Consider the following 18,697-nt stretch of genomic DNA (forward strand, 5'->3'; position numbering starts at 1 on the left):
TGGTTATATTGTAACATTCTAGCTGGCATTACCTTACTAATTATATTCTAACATTCTGGTTGGCATTACCTTACTAGTTATGTTCTAACATTCTGGCTGGCATTACCTCACTGGTTATATTCTAACATTCCAGCTGACATTACCTTACTAGTTTTATTCAAACATTCTGGCTGGCATTACCTTACTGGTTTTATTCAAACATTCTAGCTGGCATTACCTTACTAATTATATTCTAGCTGACATTACCTTACTGGTTATATTCTTACATTCTGGCTGGCATTACCTCACTAATTATATTCTAACATTCTCGCTGGCATTACCTTACTAATTATGTTCTAACATTCTGGTTAGCATTACCTCACTGGTTTTATTCAAACATTCTAGCTGGCATTACCTTACTGGTTATGTTCTAACATTCTGGCTGGCATTACCTTACTGGTTATATTCTGGCTGGCATTACCTTACTAGTTTTATTCAAACATTCTGGCTGGCATTACCTTACTGGTTATATTGTAACATTCTAGCTGGCGTTACTTTACTAATTATATTCTAACATTCTAGTTGGCGTTACCTTACTGGTTTTATTCAAACATTCTGGCTGGCATTACCTTACTGGTTTTATTCAAACATTCTAGCTGGCATTACCTTACTAATTATATTCTAACATTCTCGCTGACATTACCTTACTGGTTATATTCTTACATTCTAGCTGGCATTACCTCACTAATTATATTCTAACATTCTAGCTGGCATTACCTCACTAGTTATATTCTAACATTCTAGCTGGTATTACCTTACTAGTTATATTCTAACATTCTAGCTGGCATTACCTTACTAGTTATATTCTAACATTCTAGCTGGCATCACCTCACTAGTTATATTCTAACATTCTAGCTGGCATTACCTCACTAGTTTTATTCTAACATTCTAGCTGGCATTACCTTACTAATTATATTCTAACATTCTAGCTGGTCTAATCAGTACTTTATGAAAGACAGTTACAGTAATACTATGGATTACTACAGGTTCTAAATAAAGAAAGACAAAACTTAGTTCTGGATACAAAGATTTTTTCTTGGAGGTTTGGAAAATAACCTGAAATTACATTTTGAACATTTGCAAGGTTTAAAACATTAATACATAACTAGATAATATAACTTAAATGTTCTTGTTATAATTTTATATTAATCAAAATGAAATGTCAAAATCTTTGACCAAACCAACTGCTTTAATTTACAAGTTGTCAGTGGTTTTCAATGCTTACTGGTACCTCCCAAATGTTTCCAGCTAAACCAAATGGTCCAGCTGGATGCTGGGTAAGCAGTTGTTAACACTTACTAACAGTATTTTAAGGCTTCTGGCTGAACCAAAATGCCCATCTTGACAATGGATTAGTGTTTTTAACATTCATTAACAGCATTGTAAGGTTTAAAAAAAATTTGCTTTAATTTTTGCATAATACCTAAAAAATTCAGAGTTCAACCTTAAAAAAGTGTCATATTTTATTGAAAAAGTGAACAAATTTGCTACTGAAAATTAAGAGTTTAACAAACTTTAATAAAAAAGTAATTTCAACATAAAAATCATTAAAACATTTTATTATGCAAGTTGTATAACTTCACATTATGAAGTCACACACACACCAACTATAGATAAAACACCCAGAGGGGTATTTACCTTGATTAATCCCTTCTGGAAATTTTCAAGCTGCCTGGAATTTTTCCAGTTTGTTAAAGGAGCCACATTAGATACAATAACCAAAACAATACGAGGATTGCTTAAATTCCAATCTTGAGAAACAACCTCAGCAACTTCTTCCATGTTAACATCGTGACTGACTCGAATGAATGGTCGGCCCTAAGAAAGGTTAGTTCATTTGTAATTAGGAGCAAACTGTGTTGGTTTTACCTCAAAACACTTTCCCTTAGATCAACTGTGGTTCTGTAAACCTACAACTGTGCACTTACATTTGTTTTGTTTTTCCAGATGGAGTAACACACACACACTTCAATGGAAAACAACAATTATTATGTTCATCGAAGTTAATCATATCACCAACAATTTACCAATCTTGTAAAAAAATGTTGGTATGCTCATGTAAGTTTGAGTTTAGTGTCACGTCCTAAAACCTCAATCAATCTCTAATTACATACAACAATGTTGTTAGAAACAGAATAAAATGGAACATTTAATACTTCAAAACAAGAATAAAACTATTTAAATTTAAAAATGTTCAACACTTCAAGACTGAGGAGAAATAATACAACAAACGTTTATATTTTTTAAAGATTAATATTTATACTGGTCCAAATTCAATGATAACAACAAAACCATATGCATGTTATTTGTTGCTCTTTGATGTCTCTGAGTTAGCAATTGAACTTTTTGAAATATACCTTCCTGAACACCAAAATACAGGTGAATCCTGGCAAAAGTTTTACATTAAATAAAAAATTAGTGTTTTGCTACTTAAAACACCTTATTGTTCCTATTAAAGTAAAATACTATTCACAGAGTGTCAAGCTGTCACTGTATTCAATCACATTCTGTTTTACAATTTCTCAGTGAATGGTACATTATAGAAATTTACCTATAAACAAAAAAGACTGAGTGCATACTGGAGTGATTTAAATATTTGACACTAAAATTAATAAAAAAAAATTACCTTTACTCTCTAGAAAATAAATGTATTTCAGCCAGTGTTTACCTACTGTATTTCAATATGAAACACTTTTACTACTAGTCCACATAGAAAATAAATGTATTTCAGCCAGTGTTTCCCTACTGTATTTCAATATGAAACACTTGTACTACTAGTCTACACAGAAAATAAATGTATTTCAGCCAGTGATTCCCTACTGTATTTCATTATGAAACACTTGTACTACTAGTCCACAAGGAAAATAAATGTATTTCAACCAGTGTTTCCCTACTGTATTTCAATATGAAATACTTTTACTACTAGAACACATAGAAAATAAATGTATTTCAGCCAGTGTTTCCCTATTGCATTTCAATATGAAACACTTTTAATACTACTAGTCCACATAGAAAATAAATGTATTTCAGCCAGTGTTTCCCTACTGTATTTCATTATGAAACACTTTTACTACTAGTCCACATAGAAAATAAATGTATTTCAGCCAGTGTTTCCCTACTGCATTTCAATATCAAACACTTTTACTACTAGTCCACATAGAAAATAAATGTATTTCAGCCAGTGTTTCCCTACTGCATTTCAATATCAAACACTTTTACTACTAGTCCACATAGAAAATAAATGTATTTCAGCCAGTGTTTCCCTACTGTATTTCAATATGAAACACTTTTACCACTAGTCCACATAGAAAATAAATGTATTTCAGCCAATGTTTCCCTACTGTATTTCAATATGAAACACTTCTACTACTAGTCCACATAGAAAATAAATGTATTTCAGCCAGTGTTTCCCAACTGTATTTCAATATGAAACACTTTTACTACTAGTCCACATAGAAAATAAATGTATTTCAACCAGCGTTTCCCTACTGTATTTCAATATCAAACACTTGTACTACTAGTCCACATAGAAAATAAATGTATTTCAGCCAATGTTTCCCTACTGTATTTCAATATGAAACACTTTTACTACTAGTCCACACAGAAAATAAATGTATTTCTGCCAGTGTTTCCCAACTGTATTTCAATATCAAACACTTTTACTACTAGTCCACATAGAAAATAAATGTATTTCAACCAGTGTTTCCCTACTGTATTTCAATATGAAACACTTTTTCTACTAGTCCACACAGTAAATAGTAGTAGTAGCAGTAGTCATGGAACAGTAACAAACTGAACCATCTCTTGTGAATAAAAGTAGTAGTAGTCATGTAACAATAACAAACTCAACCATCTCTTGTGAATAAATAGTAGTAGTCATAGTTGTCATGTAACAGTGACAAACTGAACCATTTCTTGTGGATAAATAGTAGTAGTAGTCATGTAACAGTAACAAACTGAACCATCTCTTGTGGATAAATAGTAGTAGTTATAGTAGTCATGTAACAGTAACAAACTGAACCATCTCTTGTGAATAAATAGTAGTAGTCATAGTAGTCATGTAACAAACTAAACCATCTCTTGTGGATAAATAGTAGTAGTAGTAGTCATGTAACAAACTGCACCATCTCTTGTGGATAAATAATAGTAGTAGTAGTCATGTAACAAACTGCACCATCTCTTGTGAATAAATAGCAGTAGTCATAGTAGTCATGTAACAAACTGAACCATCTCTTGTGAATAAATAGCAGCAGTCATAGTAGTCATGTAACAAACTGAACCATCTCTTGTGAATAAATAGCAGTAGTCATAGTAGTCATGCAACAAACTGAACCATCTCTTGTGGATAAATAGTAGTAGTCATGTAACAGTAACAAACTGAACCATCTCTTGTGGATAAATAGTAGTAGTAGTCATGTAACAGTAACAAACTGAACCATCTCTTGTGGATAAATAGTAGTAGTAGTAGTAATGTAACAGTAACAAACTGAACCATCTCTTGTGAATAAAGAGTAGTAGTCATGTAACAGTAACAAACTGAACCATCTCTTGTGGATAAATAGTAGCAGTAGTCATGTAACAGTAACAAACTGAACCATCTCTTGTGGATAAATAGTAGTAGTAGTACTAACGTTACAGTAACAAACTGAACCATCTCTTGTGGATAAATAGTAGTAGTAGTAATGTAACAGCAACAAACTGAACCATCTCTTGTGGATAAATAGTAGTAGTACTAGTAGTAATGTAACAGTAACAAACTGAACCATCTCTTGTGAATAAATAGTAGTAGTAGTAATGTAACAGTAACCAACTGAACCATCTCTTGTGAAAAAATAGTAGTAGAAGTAATGTAACAGTAACCAACTGAACCATCTCTTATGAATAAGTAGTTGTAGTAGTAATGTAACAGTAACAAACTGAACCATCTCTTGTCAATAAGTAGTAGTAGTAGTAGTAGTCATGTAACAGTAACAAACTGAATCATCTCTTGTGAATAAATAGTAGTAGTAGTCATGTAACAGTAACAAACTGAATCATCTCTTGTGAATAAATAGTAGTAGTAGTCATGTAACAGTAATAAACTGAACCATCTCTTGTGAATAAGTAGTAGTAGTCATGTAACAGTAACAAACTGAATCATCTGTTGTGAATAAATAGTAGTAGTAGTCATGTAACAGTAACAAACTGAATCATCTCTTGTGAATAAATAGTAGTAGTAGTCATGTAACAGTAACAAACTGAACCATCTCTTGTGAATAAATAGTAGGAGTAGTCATGTAACAGTAACAAACTGAACCATCTCTTGTGAATAAGTAGTAGTAGTCATGTAACAGTAACAAACTGAATCATCTCTTGTGAATAAATAGTAGTAGTAGTAATGTAACAGTAACAAACTGAACCATCTCTTGTCAATAAGTAGTAGTAGTAGTAGTAGTCATGTAACAATAACAAACTGAACCATCTCTTGTGAATAAGTAGTAGTAGTAGTAGTAGTCATGAAACAGTAACAAACTGAACCATCTCTTGTGAATAAGTAGTAGTAGTAGTCATGTAACAGTAACAAACTGAACCATCTCTTGTGAATAAGTAGTAGTAGTAGTCATGTAACAGTAACAAACTGAATCATCTCTTGTGAACAAATAGTTGTAGTAGTAATGTAACAGTAACAAACTGAACCATCTCTTGTGAATAAGTAGTAGTAGTACTAGTAGTCATGTAACAGTAACAAACTGAACCATCTCATGTGAATAAGTAGTAGTAGTAGTAGTAGTCATGTAACAGTAACAAACTGAACCATCTCTTGTGAATAAGTAGTAGTAGTAGTAGTAGTCATGTAACAGTAACAAACTGAATCATCTCCTGTGAATAAATAATAGCAGTAGTATTCATGTAACAATAACAAACTGAGCCATTTCTTGTGAATAAATAATAGCAGTAGTATTCATGTAACAATAAAAAACTGAACCATCTCTTGTGGATAAATAGTAGTAGTAGTCATGTAACAGTAACAAACTGAACAATCTCTTGTGAATAAGTAGTAGTAGTCATGTAACAGCAACAAACTGAACCATCTCTTGTGAATAAGTAGTAGTAGTAGTAGTGTAGTCATGCAACAGTGACAAACTGAACCATCTCTTGTGAATAAATAATAGCAGTAGTATTCATGTAACAATAACAAACTGAGCCATCTCTTGTGAATAAATAATAGCAGTAGTATTCATGTAACAATAACAAACTGAACCATCTCTTGTGAATAAAGAGTAGTCATAGTAGTCATGTAACAGTAACAAACTGAACCATCTCTTCTGAATAAAGAGTAGTCATAGTAGTCATGTAACAGTAACAAACTGAACCATCTCTTGTGAATAAATAGTAGTAGTAGTAGTAGTAGTCATGTAACAGTAACAAACTGAACCATCTCTTGTGAATAAGTAGTAGTAGTAGTAGTAGTCATGTAACAGTAACAAACTGAACCATCTCTTGTGAATAAGTAGTAGTAGTAGTAGTAGTCATGTAACAGTAACAAACTGAATCATCTCTTGTGAATAAATAATAGCAGTAGTATTCATGTATTCATTAACAATAACAAACTGAACCATCTCTTGTGGATAAATAGTAGTAGTAGTCATGTAACAGTAACAAACTGAACCATCTCTTGTGAATAAGTAGTAGTAGTCATGTAACAGCAACAAACTGAACCATCTCTTGTGAATAAGTAGTAGTAGTAGTAGTGTAGTCATGCAACAGTAACAAACTGAACCATCTCTTGTGAATAAATAATAGCAGTAGTATTCATGTAACAATAACAAACTGAGCCATCTCTTGTGAATAGATAATAGCAGTAGTATTCATGTAACAATAACAAACTGAACCATCTCTTGTGAATAAAGAGTAGTCATAGTAGTCATGTAACAGTAACAAACTGAACCATCTCTTGTGAATAAATAGTAGTAGTAGTCATGTAACAGTAACAAACTGAACCATCTCTTCTGGATAAATGGTAGTAGTAGTGATGTAACAGTAACAAACTGAACCATCTCTTGTGAATAAATAGTAGTAGTAGTAGTAGTAATGTAACAGTAACAAACTGAACCATCTCTTGTGAATAGTAGTAGTAGTAGTAGTAATGTAACAGTAACAAACTGAACCATCTCTTGTGAATAAGTAGTAGTAGTCATGTAACAGCAACAAACTGAACCATCTCTTGTGAATAAGTAGTAGTAGTAGTAGTGTAGTCATGCAACAGTAACAAACTGAACCATCTCTTGTGAATAAATAATAGCAGTAGTATTCATGTAACAATAACAAACTGAGCCATCTCTTGTGAATAAATAATAGCAGTAGTATTCATGTAACAATAACAAACTGAACCATCTCTTGTGAATAAAGTAGTCATAGTAGTCATGTAACAGTAACAAACTGAACCATCTCTTGTGAATAAAGAGTAGTCATAGTAGTCATGTAACAGTAACAAACTGAACCATCTCTTGTGAATAAATAGTAGTAGTAGTAGTAGTAGTCATGTAACAATAACAAACTGAACCATCTCTTGTGAACAAAGAGTACTAGTCATAGTAGTCATGTAACAATAACAAACTTAACTGTCTCTTAGTTATGATTAAGGAGTCATGTAAGAATAACAAACTGAACTGTCTCTTAGTTATGATTAAGGAGTCATGTAACAATAACAAACTGAACTGTCTCTTACTTATGATTAAGGAGTCATGTAACAATAACAAACTGAACTGTCTCTTACTTATGATTAAGGAGTCATGTAACAATAACAAACTGAACTGTCTCTTAGTTATGATTAAGGAGTCATGTAACAATAACAAACTGAACTGTCTCTTACTTATGATTAAGGAGTCATGTAACAATAACAAACTGAACTGTCTCTTACTTATGATTAAGGAGTCATTTAACAATAACAAACTGAACTGTCTCTTACTTATGATTAAGGAGTCATGTAACAATAACAAACTAAACCAGTCAACTTCTATCACTAAAAAATACTCTTACACTGATATTTTGTCTAAACTACAACTTTATTGTACTGGAAGTTATTTTTTCTTTTGAGAACAATAACACTGGGGAACACTTTTTCAGTAACTTTGAGTTGCATTGGATATTTTAACTGATTCTGAAGGAGTTTTAGGCGCTGATTTCAAATCTGAAATTAGTTTTTCTCTACAAGCTCTAGTTTGTATGCAATTTGAGGTTAATGAAATTGTACAAATGTGAACTTGCGTAAACCATGTATGAGCATTTTCACGTCCATATATATAGATAGCTTCTAATATTTTGATCATTCTTCTTTTGTTTCAGATCAAACATGGCTTCCAAAAATAGATATCATTGCAGAAACAAGCCTGATGCCTTCTGCTACATATGTGGATGCTACACACTCAATCGTCAGAGACGTAACATATCCTCGTTAGTCAAAGCGTGCCTGCAAGGCATATGTTGAAGTTCAAATTGCTTAAAATCTGTAGCTTGCAGACAAAAACCGACTTCAGATTTGAAATCAACACACTCAAATTGACTATAGAAAGGTCTTTTTTTAAATGCAACAAAATGAGTGTTCCCCAGTGTAATACAAATTTAAGACACCAGAAATATATTTTCTGTACATTTTAATTCTCAGCATCGTAAATTCAGTTAGTCAAACAGTCAAACTTAAAAGCAATCACAAGCTTTTGTTTATCATCCCTCAAAAGCCTCAATTTTCACTTCTGAAAATTGTTTACAAAATAATTTTGTTATTATGAACCAAACAGCAAGTTTAATAGTTGAGTAACATAACATTGTCTTTACAATATCATTCACATGCACTAGAAAAGGATTTGTTTAAGCAGCTGTAGATCAGAAAACCTGATGGATGTGGTAGTATAATCAGATTGTCATAAAACTGAAAATAAAAAATCTTGTCTTGTTCTGTATAATGGCTAAGCCGAACCTCTTGATCACTAAAGTAAAACTGATCATCTCTGTGACTTTACTTACCTGATTAAGGTTTCCAATAAGGGCACATAACAGCATTGCAAATGTATTTGTTGTAATTTTACATCCCACTACCGAGAAGGTTTTCCACTTAGCATTAGGGCTCACCAAGAGCACTGGTTTATGACAACAAAACCTAAGATGAAACACTATTTTTGTCCAAAATTTATGAGAAATAAAGATTTATAATATTTACACAATGAAATGAATTGTGTCTTTTTACACAGCAGGTCTGAAAACCATTGGTACTGAGTGAAATGTCTAATCAGTAGAAGCTGTAACATACACGTACAGTTAAAATCATTATTTACATATCTTAGTGAAAACTATATAAAGCTAGTAAAGATACCATTACGTAACATCACACAAATTACTGATTAAGAAATACCTTCAAATATTTGAGATCAATCCTGGATGATTATAAATAAAAGTTAGTTCTATGACAACAGATATTTATAGATATCTGATGAAAAACATGCGAGTGAAAGATGAAAAACTGAGTTAAAGGGATAAGTGGGACAATAGCTCACCTAACTCTGAAATTCATTACAAGTTTCAACCTGGTAACTTCATAGATTCCTATTAAAACATCTTAATCATTAAGATGTGAAACTTTAAATACCTGTTGCTCATACTCAAAATTCTTCCAGAAGGAAACTGTCCCCTTTCCTGCAATATAACGAGGTGCTGGAACCTCCCTCCTGCCATGTCTTGACACACTACTCTTCTGTCGATGTGAAGCTGAAGACTCTTCATCAGCTTGTTTTGAATCTGAACCAAGTTCCTGAACTGGTTTACCTGTAGCTTCATCTAGTATTTCATCTAACTACAAAGAATTTAAAATACTGTCAATACATGGAACCTGTCAAATGCAAAACTATGTAAAATTTTTAATGTCTCCAAAAGTACCGATTAACCCCCAGATCTTGAAAACTATTTTTTAAATAAAGAAACATCAGACATGTACACTTCTTTTACATATAAACATTACTTTACTTTTACACATAAACATTACTTTACTTTTACATATAAACATTACTTTACTTTAACACATAAACATTACTTTACTTTTACACATAAACATTACTTTACTTTTACATATAAACATTACTTTACTTTTACACATAAACATTACTTTACTTTTACACATAAACATTACTTTACTTTTACATATAAACATTACTTTACTTTTACACATAAACATTACTTTACTTTTACACATAAACATTACTTTACTTTTACATATAAACATTACTTTACTTTTACACATAAACATTACCTTACTTTTACACATAAACATTATTTTACTTTTATGTATAAACATTTGAAAGAAAACTAAAACAAATGCTTTAGTGTGAATCAATTTTACTAAAGTGGCTTTTAAATATTAACAGCATTTAATGTTAAACTTTAAACAATTTATAAAATTGATGAATGTTATTCAGGTCCATGCAAACAATTTAAATTTTAGCTCTTTCTGCTTTGTTTCATAATTCATATAGAAAATTACAGGTTAGTCTGGAGCTAAAATAAAATGTGTACCCTAACCTTTCAAAATAAAAACAACATCTTAGCAAAATACTACCCAAATTGTAATTGTTTTAATTCTCTAAATGATGAAAACAACATTAACACAGTTATTTACAAGTAGCATTTATCAGTAAGCACATCTAAGGCTAATTATATATTTAAAACACAAATTAACATCTGCACAGAAAGAATACACTAAATAAATTCTCAGTTGTTATCTGACTTTGAAAATGGGCTGTCAATTCCAAGAATGACTGTACAGTACGTTTGTGTTTTTTTTTTTAAATCTTGAATGCCCAAGGATACTTACTACTAATTTGACTTAATGTACTAACAAGTGGATAATTCAATGTTATTGTTAACAGCTGTAAAATGAATTTGATACAACATAGTTACACTTTGAAGTTATATATATTAAAACTGATACAGTAATGGGAAAGCGAGATTAAATACAATTAAAAAACTATTAATACAAGACTGCTAATATGTCAATTAATGTAATATTATGTTCTAGTTCTAACGTTCTAATTCTAGATTTTTTTAAGATATGAACAATTATAGACCTGAATAAATAAAGTGTTTGCCATGTACTTGGAAGTCAGATAGGACTACACAATTCACGCATGTACAATGATCATGGCATTGCTACTGGTGTAACAATTTTGCTATTCTACAAGCCGTTGTTTTAAGTTTTAATTACAGAGAAGCCTGGATTATTCAACTACCCTTTACGGTCTTCTTAAAAAGTTACACCTGTTAACATTTATTTACACAAATTATGAAAAAGTAATAAAAACACTTGAATATGTTATAGTTTTTGGAAATTTCTAATAACACTCTATAAAATATTATTAAAAACTACAAATAAGCATTCAATAACACGATGTAACTCAAATCTTGTTCCTGGATAGTATGTGTTATTTCTTAACTGCTTGTGTTGTAAAAGTACAGAGAATGACCATTATTCCCTTCAAACTTTGCTTTTGTGACCTGGATAATGAAATTTAGAAATTAACCTATTTTCTATGTAATAACGAACAAATTTGCATATTTTCACTTACGTAAGGTCTGAATAAAACAACATATGAATCAAGATTTACATGTATTTATACTAAAGTTATACAAAAATGTTTATATGTGGGTAGTTTTTCGAGATTTGCGAATGTAATGTAAATCACTTTCACGTCTCAGCCCCCAAATATAGTCTCTCATCATGTTTTCCTTATACGCTCCTTGGTAGCAGCGTTCAAAGTCCAGTATATCTTAGTGGAAGCGCTCGTCTTGCTCCTCTGAGTATGCTCCCATGTTCTCCTTGAATTTATCAAGATGAGAGTCAAGTATTTGGACTTTCAGAGATATCCTGCAACCCATTTTACCGTAGTTCTCACCAGAGCCTCAACGAGTTCCACATAATTTTCGGCTTTGTGATTTCCCAAGAATTTTCGAATTATTGCGACAAAGCTGCCCCAAGCTTTTTTTTTCCTTCCTGCTGAACTTCTTGAGGATTTCTGTGCACTCCAGGATCTTTATTTGTAGTCCAACGAAGACACCAGCTTTGACCTTTGCTTCAGACAGCTTCGAGAAGAAGTCTCGAAGGTACTTGAAGGCTGCAGACTCCTTATCAAGAACTGTGGCAAATTTTTCATAAGACCCAATTTAATGTGCAATAGTGGGAACAACACCTTCTGGAGGTCCACTAGTGGCTCACACTTGACATTGAGTTTCCCACAGAGAATTCCGTCAATTGTGGCCAGTGCTTCCTGTTGTAGTGCTGCGGTGTCCCTGCTGTCCCAAAGGCAAAGATAACAAGGAAACTTGGTAAAACCTACTTGAAGACCCATCAGAAATGCCACCATTTTGAAGTTTTCAATAACCTCCCAGCCATACTCATCACAGTTCAAGGCTTCTAGCAAGGTCTTGATGCTGTTGTATTCCTCTTTGAGGTGCATCGAATGAGCCAGGGGAAGAGACGGATACTTATTCTTGAAATTTCTTGTACATTCTACAACATTCTAGAAAGTTCTTGAAAATTCTTGAAAGTTCAATAAAATTCTCTATCAGCTACTCAGCACTGAATCTACCTGGAATCTTCTGGAAAATGGGCAAATTTGAAAATTTCATTACCCAGGTCACAAAAGCAAAGTTTGAAGAGAAGAATGCGTCTTTTCCATTTACTTTAGGCATAAGCAATTGGAAAATAACACTTTCTGTCCAGAAACAAGAAAAAGTAAAAATGATATTATTTTTCCAAAAGTTCTTTCATCGTAATTTAAATACAGCTGCCAACCTTATCACATTACTTCTGTCAACAAATCTGAAGAAACGCTGAAGAGACGCTGTAAGCTCGTGTAACTTGTGAGTGAACCTGTTCTGAACTTTGCTCTCTTTTAAACAAATATTTTCTAACCTGTTTTGGTGTTTGATCTAGGTATAACAGACACTTCACAATTGACGGTTCGCCAAACGATAGATTTACTAATTTCTATGGAAATTAAACCTGAATTCCAAAATTTGTACAAATTAAGTCGTAAAATCTTCCTTTTTGCTACATGAATACATAAAATGTTTTATCGTTTAAGTCTAACAAACATGAAATTTGTCCCTCTACGGTTTCATTCGTAGCTATAATTTTAACTCACTGAGTTCAGAAGAAAAACAGAATTTACAAAACTACGTAGTCACAAACCTTTGAAACTCAGCAGATAGCCCGATGTGGCTTTGTTATAAAAACACAAATATACACGAACCTTCAAAAGCATTATATCAGTGGAAAAGACACTGAAATTTAGTGTATCGAGTTTATTAAAATTTCATTGTAAACATTAGCAACGAGAGAGAGCAATTTGATTTTTTCTTATTCATGTTAACATGTGACGTAAGCAGTTTAATGACCAACCAACCAACGATTCTCATCTGAAAACGCGTAATAATCGGGCGCTCAGATTGGAATGTTTGTTTACTTGTTTTGAATTTCGAGCAAAACTACAAGAGGGCCACCTGCGCTAACTTAGCAGTGTAAGACGAGAGGGAAGGCAGCTACTCATCGTTACCCACCGCCAACTGTTGGGCTACTCTTTTATCAACAAATGGTGGGATTGACCAACACATTATAATGCCCCCACGGCTGAAGGGGAGAGCATGTTTGGTGTAACAGGGAGCGGAAAATTTGATGGAAAGTAGTTTTCTGCTCCTGGCTGAGCTTAAGTAGGCTATTGTTTAAGCTTCTACATATGCGTGAGTGTGTTTGTGTTATGTATGTGTATATATATGTGTAAGTGTGTGCAATACGCTCGTTACTTTATACGGAAACTGAAGCTATTAAATCGTTAACTAAACATTACTTTTTTGCAAATGTTTATACCATCTACTCAATTTTATCACGCAGGTATATAACAATATATATATATAACATGATAATTCAACTTTAACATTGTAAAACATGTGTTATTAGCACATACAGATGTTGTTCACAACAACCTTCCTTATTGTTGTATTTTAAAAGCACCCTAACATCATTGATACTTCATGGTCGTAAGCAGAGTGAAAGAACTAGTGTTTGCATACGTAAATAAAATATCCTATGTGTTACCTCTTTCTTTTTAAAAAGGTAGCGTTGCACCATGCATGCACCAAACGCTTCCGGGTTCGAATCCCCGTCATACCAAACATGTTCGCTCTTTCAGCCGTGGGGGCGTTATAATGTGACGGTCAATCCCACTATTCGTTGGTTAAAAAATAGCCCAAGAGTTGGCGGTTGGTGGTGATGACTTGTTGCCTTCCCTCTAGTCTCACACTGATAAATTAGGGACGGCTAACGCAGATAGTCCTCGTGTAGCTTTGCGCGAAATTCAAAGATAAAGAAACCAAAAACTTTGATTCTGAAAGCTGCTTTGGTTTTAAATAAAATCGTAAGATTTTGAAATTAAAGCATATGTGAAGTAATTGTCATCTTTGTATGCTATAAATAAGCTTATGACGCTAAAAAGCTGGATTCGATACCCGTGATTTGCACAGCACAAATAGCCCTTTGTCTGTTTTCGTGTTTCACTACAAACGAAAATTATGATTAACAAACATACTAATATTTATATATTTTTATAAACTTTAATAAAATAAAAACACGTAAGCTAATATGTAATAATACTTGATGTATACCTTCTTATACTGAATGCAGAGTTTCAAGTGCTTGTATACAATATGTATTCGGAACAAATTAAACGTATATACAGTAATTCCATACACCATATAATCGCAGTTATACCACAAACATTATTCTGTTCGCTTATCAAAAGTCCACTTAAGCCTGGGCTCGGCATAACCAGGTGATTAAGGCATTCGACTCGTAATCTGAGGGTCGCGGGTTCGAATCCCTGTAACACTAAACATGCTCTCCATTTCAGCCATGGGGGCGTTATAATGTGACGGTCAATCTCATTATTCGTTGGTAAAAGAGTAGCCCAAGAGTTGGCGGTGGGTGGTTATAACTAGCTGCCTTCCCTCTAGTTTTACACTGCTAAGTTAGGAACGGCTAGCGCAGATAACGCTCGAGTAGCTTTGCGCGAAATTCAAAAACAAACAAACAATTAATAGGAGGCTTTATAAGTAGTAAACTTGAGATAGGAAGTAGGTCACCTTAAGCATACGAGGTCTTTGAACAAACTTACACCATGTACTGTTTGTCTATTTGATTGTATCTCAGTCTCTTTATTTTGTAGTATGCAGACATACCATGCACATCCTATTTCGTTATCTTATATATAGAAGCTGGCATAAATTTCTTGCATATTGAGCACTTAGGATTAACAAAGTTGCTGTCAGTGCAAAGCTACAATATAGGCTATGTACACTCTATCCACTGAGCTGAATTGTACTCTTGATTTTAATATTGTAAATCTGGTGACTTAAGTTGGCGAACCTGTAGAAAATCAGTCAAAGTAATCATTAAGTTCCTCTTGCCCTAGGTACTCACGAAACTGGGGCATCCAGTTGAGGTATTATATATACTTTCTCATAGGCAAGATGGATAAAGAGCTATTGTTCTGTTGTTGTTTTTTATTTTAGAAGCTGACACATTTATGAAAAAAAAAGTTTATTCAATACTCTGTCCCCGATCTGAGAGAAGTTCCACAGACACTTCAGACCTTGAAACGAACTCACTGACGAGTTTCCTTTCTACAACTTCTGCTCCTGGTCAGAGGCATTACAGGCTTTTCACCATTTGATGAAATAGTCCATTATAATCATAATGAATTCATTCCCACTGTTATTTTATGATAAAGGAAAAGGTACATCAACAACAACTCTCTTGAGTAGTGCTCCAACTTAACACTATTGTAGCTGTTTTTGTGGATCCTCTTGCTCACAGTATACCTTATAAAAGTTTGCACCAAATCTATACATATGCCCAGTCTGTACTCGCTCGAAGAATTCTTTTACTTTCTAAAGTGTCTAGCTATCGTAGAGATGATCAAGTGTTTCATGATAGAGACCACAGAAGCGCCAGTTGTAGTCGTTATTTCTGTCCACTGGTATCTTTCCATTTCTGACACAACAAGCACTCTCGTACGCACAATGAATTATATTATTCTTTACTCAATGAATAACAGGTTTAAAATCACACCTTTTGCCTGAACAGCTCAATTTCAGTGTTGGATCACATTAGCTCTTCATTGAAATTGATAGAGTTCACATCTTAGACTTCCGTTTTGTGCTTTATGTTGGTAATCTTTACCATTTTGTGTCTTCCTCTTACACACCTCTTGTAAGCAAGGTAGTAAGCTTGTGAAGGTTTGAAACTAAACATTCTGCATCTTGCCTCAAAGGTAACTATTTATGATATTCTATCATGTGGAAGTAATGAAAGTATTTTCCTGACTATGCCAGTCAAATAAGATGAGGAAACATCTGAATAAGAAATACTGAATAACTCTAATAGTCTGTTAAGGAATTAGTGTCAGCATTCTGATCACTTTGGTGAAGATTAACTGTCAGACTAAAGACTAGAATAATCACCTGGCTGAAGAATTAATAACTGGAAGGAAGTGACATTCCATGTTTTCTAAGCTATCAAATGATAATATTCACTCTACAGTCTAGGTATGAGGTTTTGTGACCTCCAGTTGGTTACTAATGGTCAGTCACTGATTGTAAAAAAGTAGTGTTTATTGTTTTTCAAGCTACTAAATATTTGCTATATAATTAATGTGCTACACTGATTGACAGCTACTTGAGTATTATCAAAGTTAGGGCAGTTTGTTGAAGGACTGAAGGGACGTTGCAAACCTTACATTCTGAAATATCAAATAGAATTCAACTGTAAGATAACTGCCGGATATTGAAGGATAACTGTCTAATTACCACTCAGCTGGGATAGCTGGGGTCAGTAGGTGTAGAATATCGCAGTTTGCATAACAGAAAATGTTGCAATCCTAATTTCTGGATTTTTAAGCAATATTTTACAACAAAATGGTCCTCGGAAATTTGTAAGAACCATTCATCCTATCCATGGAGCAACATGTAATACTCACTGCACCAAGTGTATAAATTAGTTGCCATGAGTCAAAGTGAAAGAAATAATTTTATTGACTTTTCTTGTATGTACGTTTTAGGTCGAGTGAAATAAATGGATTGACTTTCATCTGGAAATATAACCTCTTGATTGTATCAACCACTAATGTTAATAGTCATCTAGGACATTAAATATATTTTACTGTGAATTATTAGTTGCTCCGAGTGTTTATTGATTTTAAACCTGACTGGAATAATTTTATATGCAAAGTCTGTGTTTGACTTACTTCTACTAAGGTTGACAAAATATTTTGAATAAAACGGTTCCCAAATGGCAGCACGTTATAACCACATAACTACTCAGACATTTCTAACAGCTGTAATCTACATATGTTACCAATGTTCTGGCTCTCTGTCTACAAATGTAGTTAACAATGTGTAATGTTAAAATATACTTATATATCAATATACGTTTATGAATAAATATATACGTACGATGTTGCACACGGTTTCGAAATTTACATAAAGTCATTCACAAGTGTTTCATAACACAAATTAATCATTTATTGGAAATGCTTCATTTAAGAAACATTTGAAAACAAGTATTGGATCTAGCTATTAACTCCTTTAGGTATGAAGTTAAATATGGTTATTCATCTATGAAACATTATTTGAGTATACAGTTTATCTAATATTTTCATTGACGTTGGAGAGAAAACGGTTCAAGTTTGAAATATTTAACAGGCAGTGATTTTTAATGGAAGTGATGAGAAAAATAACCAGACTCATGCTATGCTCGCACAATAACACAATTTAACGTGTTGTTTCATCAGCATTAGCAAATAATAATTCACTTGCATCAAATTGGCATTCCCGAGTAGAGGGAACCATGTGCCAAAAGTGAAATTCACAAACAATAGCTTGTATTATATGAAAGGTAAGCTTGATGTACCTCATGTTTTATTTGGCTATGATTGAATGTTTTGAGAAATACACACTTTTATTAATCTTTCCTTTACGTTATTTCTGTATAAAGTGTAGCTGAAATGTATGACGTACAGACTCTAAGTGAAGAGGCGGAAGCAAGAGGAACATCTATGTGGTGTTGCTTTGTAATTGCTTTTAGCCTTTGAGACATTGGTATCAATGCACTTCGAAGAACAGACACTTTATATCAGCACCTACATGGTTTTTACCTCTGTAGAGTCTTCAGTCTTGACTTCATTTTCTTCCTAATGAATCCAGTTTCTGTTTGCATAACTACCAAAGAATATGGAAAAGAATGTGGTTGAGTTACAGTGTAACTGTGAGATGCTGTCATGACAATGTCAAGCATGAGACCCAATGAAGTGTGAAAAGTGGAAAAATCATAGATGAAAATAAATGTTCCACATGCAATATACACACGAGTACACACAAGATCCTTAAGGAATGTCACTTGATCAGAAGAATAGTTTTCAGCATTCTGTTCCAAAGGTAAATTGAACAAAGAATTGTGGAAAATTCGACTGACCCTGCATTTCAATCCTAATATATAGTTGGTATTTTCGTTATTCTTGCATTAACCACTAATGGAATGACCCTAAAGCCCCGTGGAACCACCATAACCAACTGCAAACAA

The 18,697-nt window shown here is 33.1% G+C and overlaps 1 pseudogene across 1 annotated transcript in view; it reads right to left on the reverse strand.

The window, feature by feature from the left end:
• LOC143245936 (transient receptor potential cation channel subfamily M member-like 2) overlaps positions 1-11,264 on the reverse strand; it is a 52,459-nt pseudogene extending 41,195 nt beyond the window's left edge. Inside the window, exons 1-3 of the transcript XR_013025707.1 lie at positions 11,133-11,264; positions 9,662-9,865; positions 1,678-1,857 (exon numbers count right to left, since the gene is read on the reverse strand). The product of XR_013025707.1 is annotated as a transient receptor potential cation channel subfamily M member-like 2 (transcript). The remainder of the gene's footprint in view (positions 1-1,677; positions 1,858-9,661; positions 9,866-11,132) is intronic.
• Positions 11,265-18,697: the final 7,433 nt, after the last annotated feature.

This window comes from Tachypleus tridentatus, chromosome 3 (genome assembly GCF_004210375.1).
Source record: "Tachypleus tridentatus isolate NWPU-2018 chromosome 3, ASM421037v1, whole genome shotgun sequence".
NCBI lineage: Eukaryota > Metazoa > Arthropoda > Merostomata > Xiphosura > Limulidae > Tachypleus > Tachypleus tridentatus.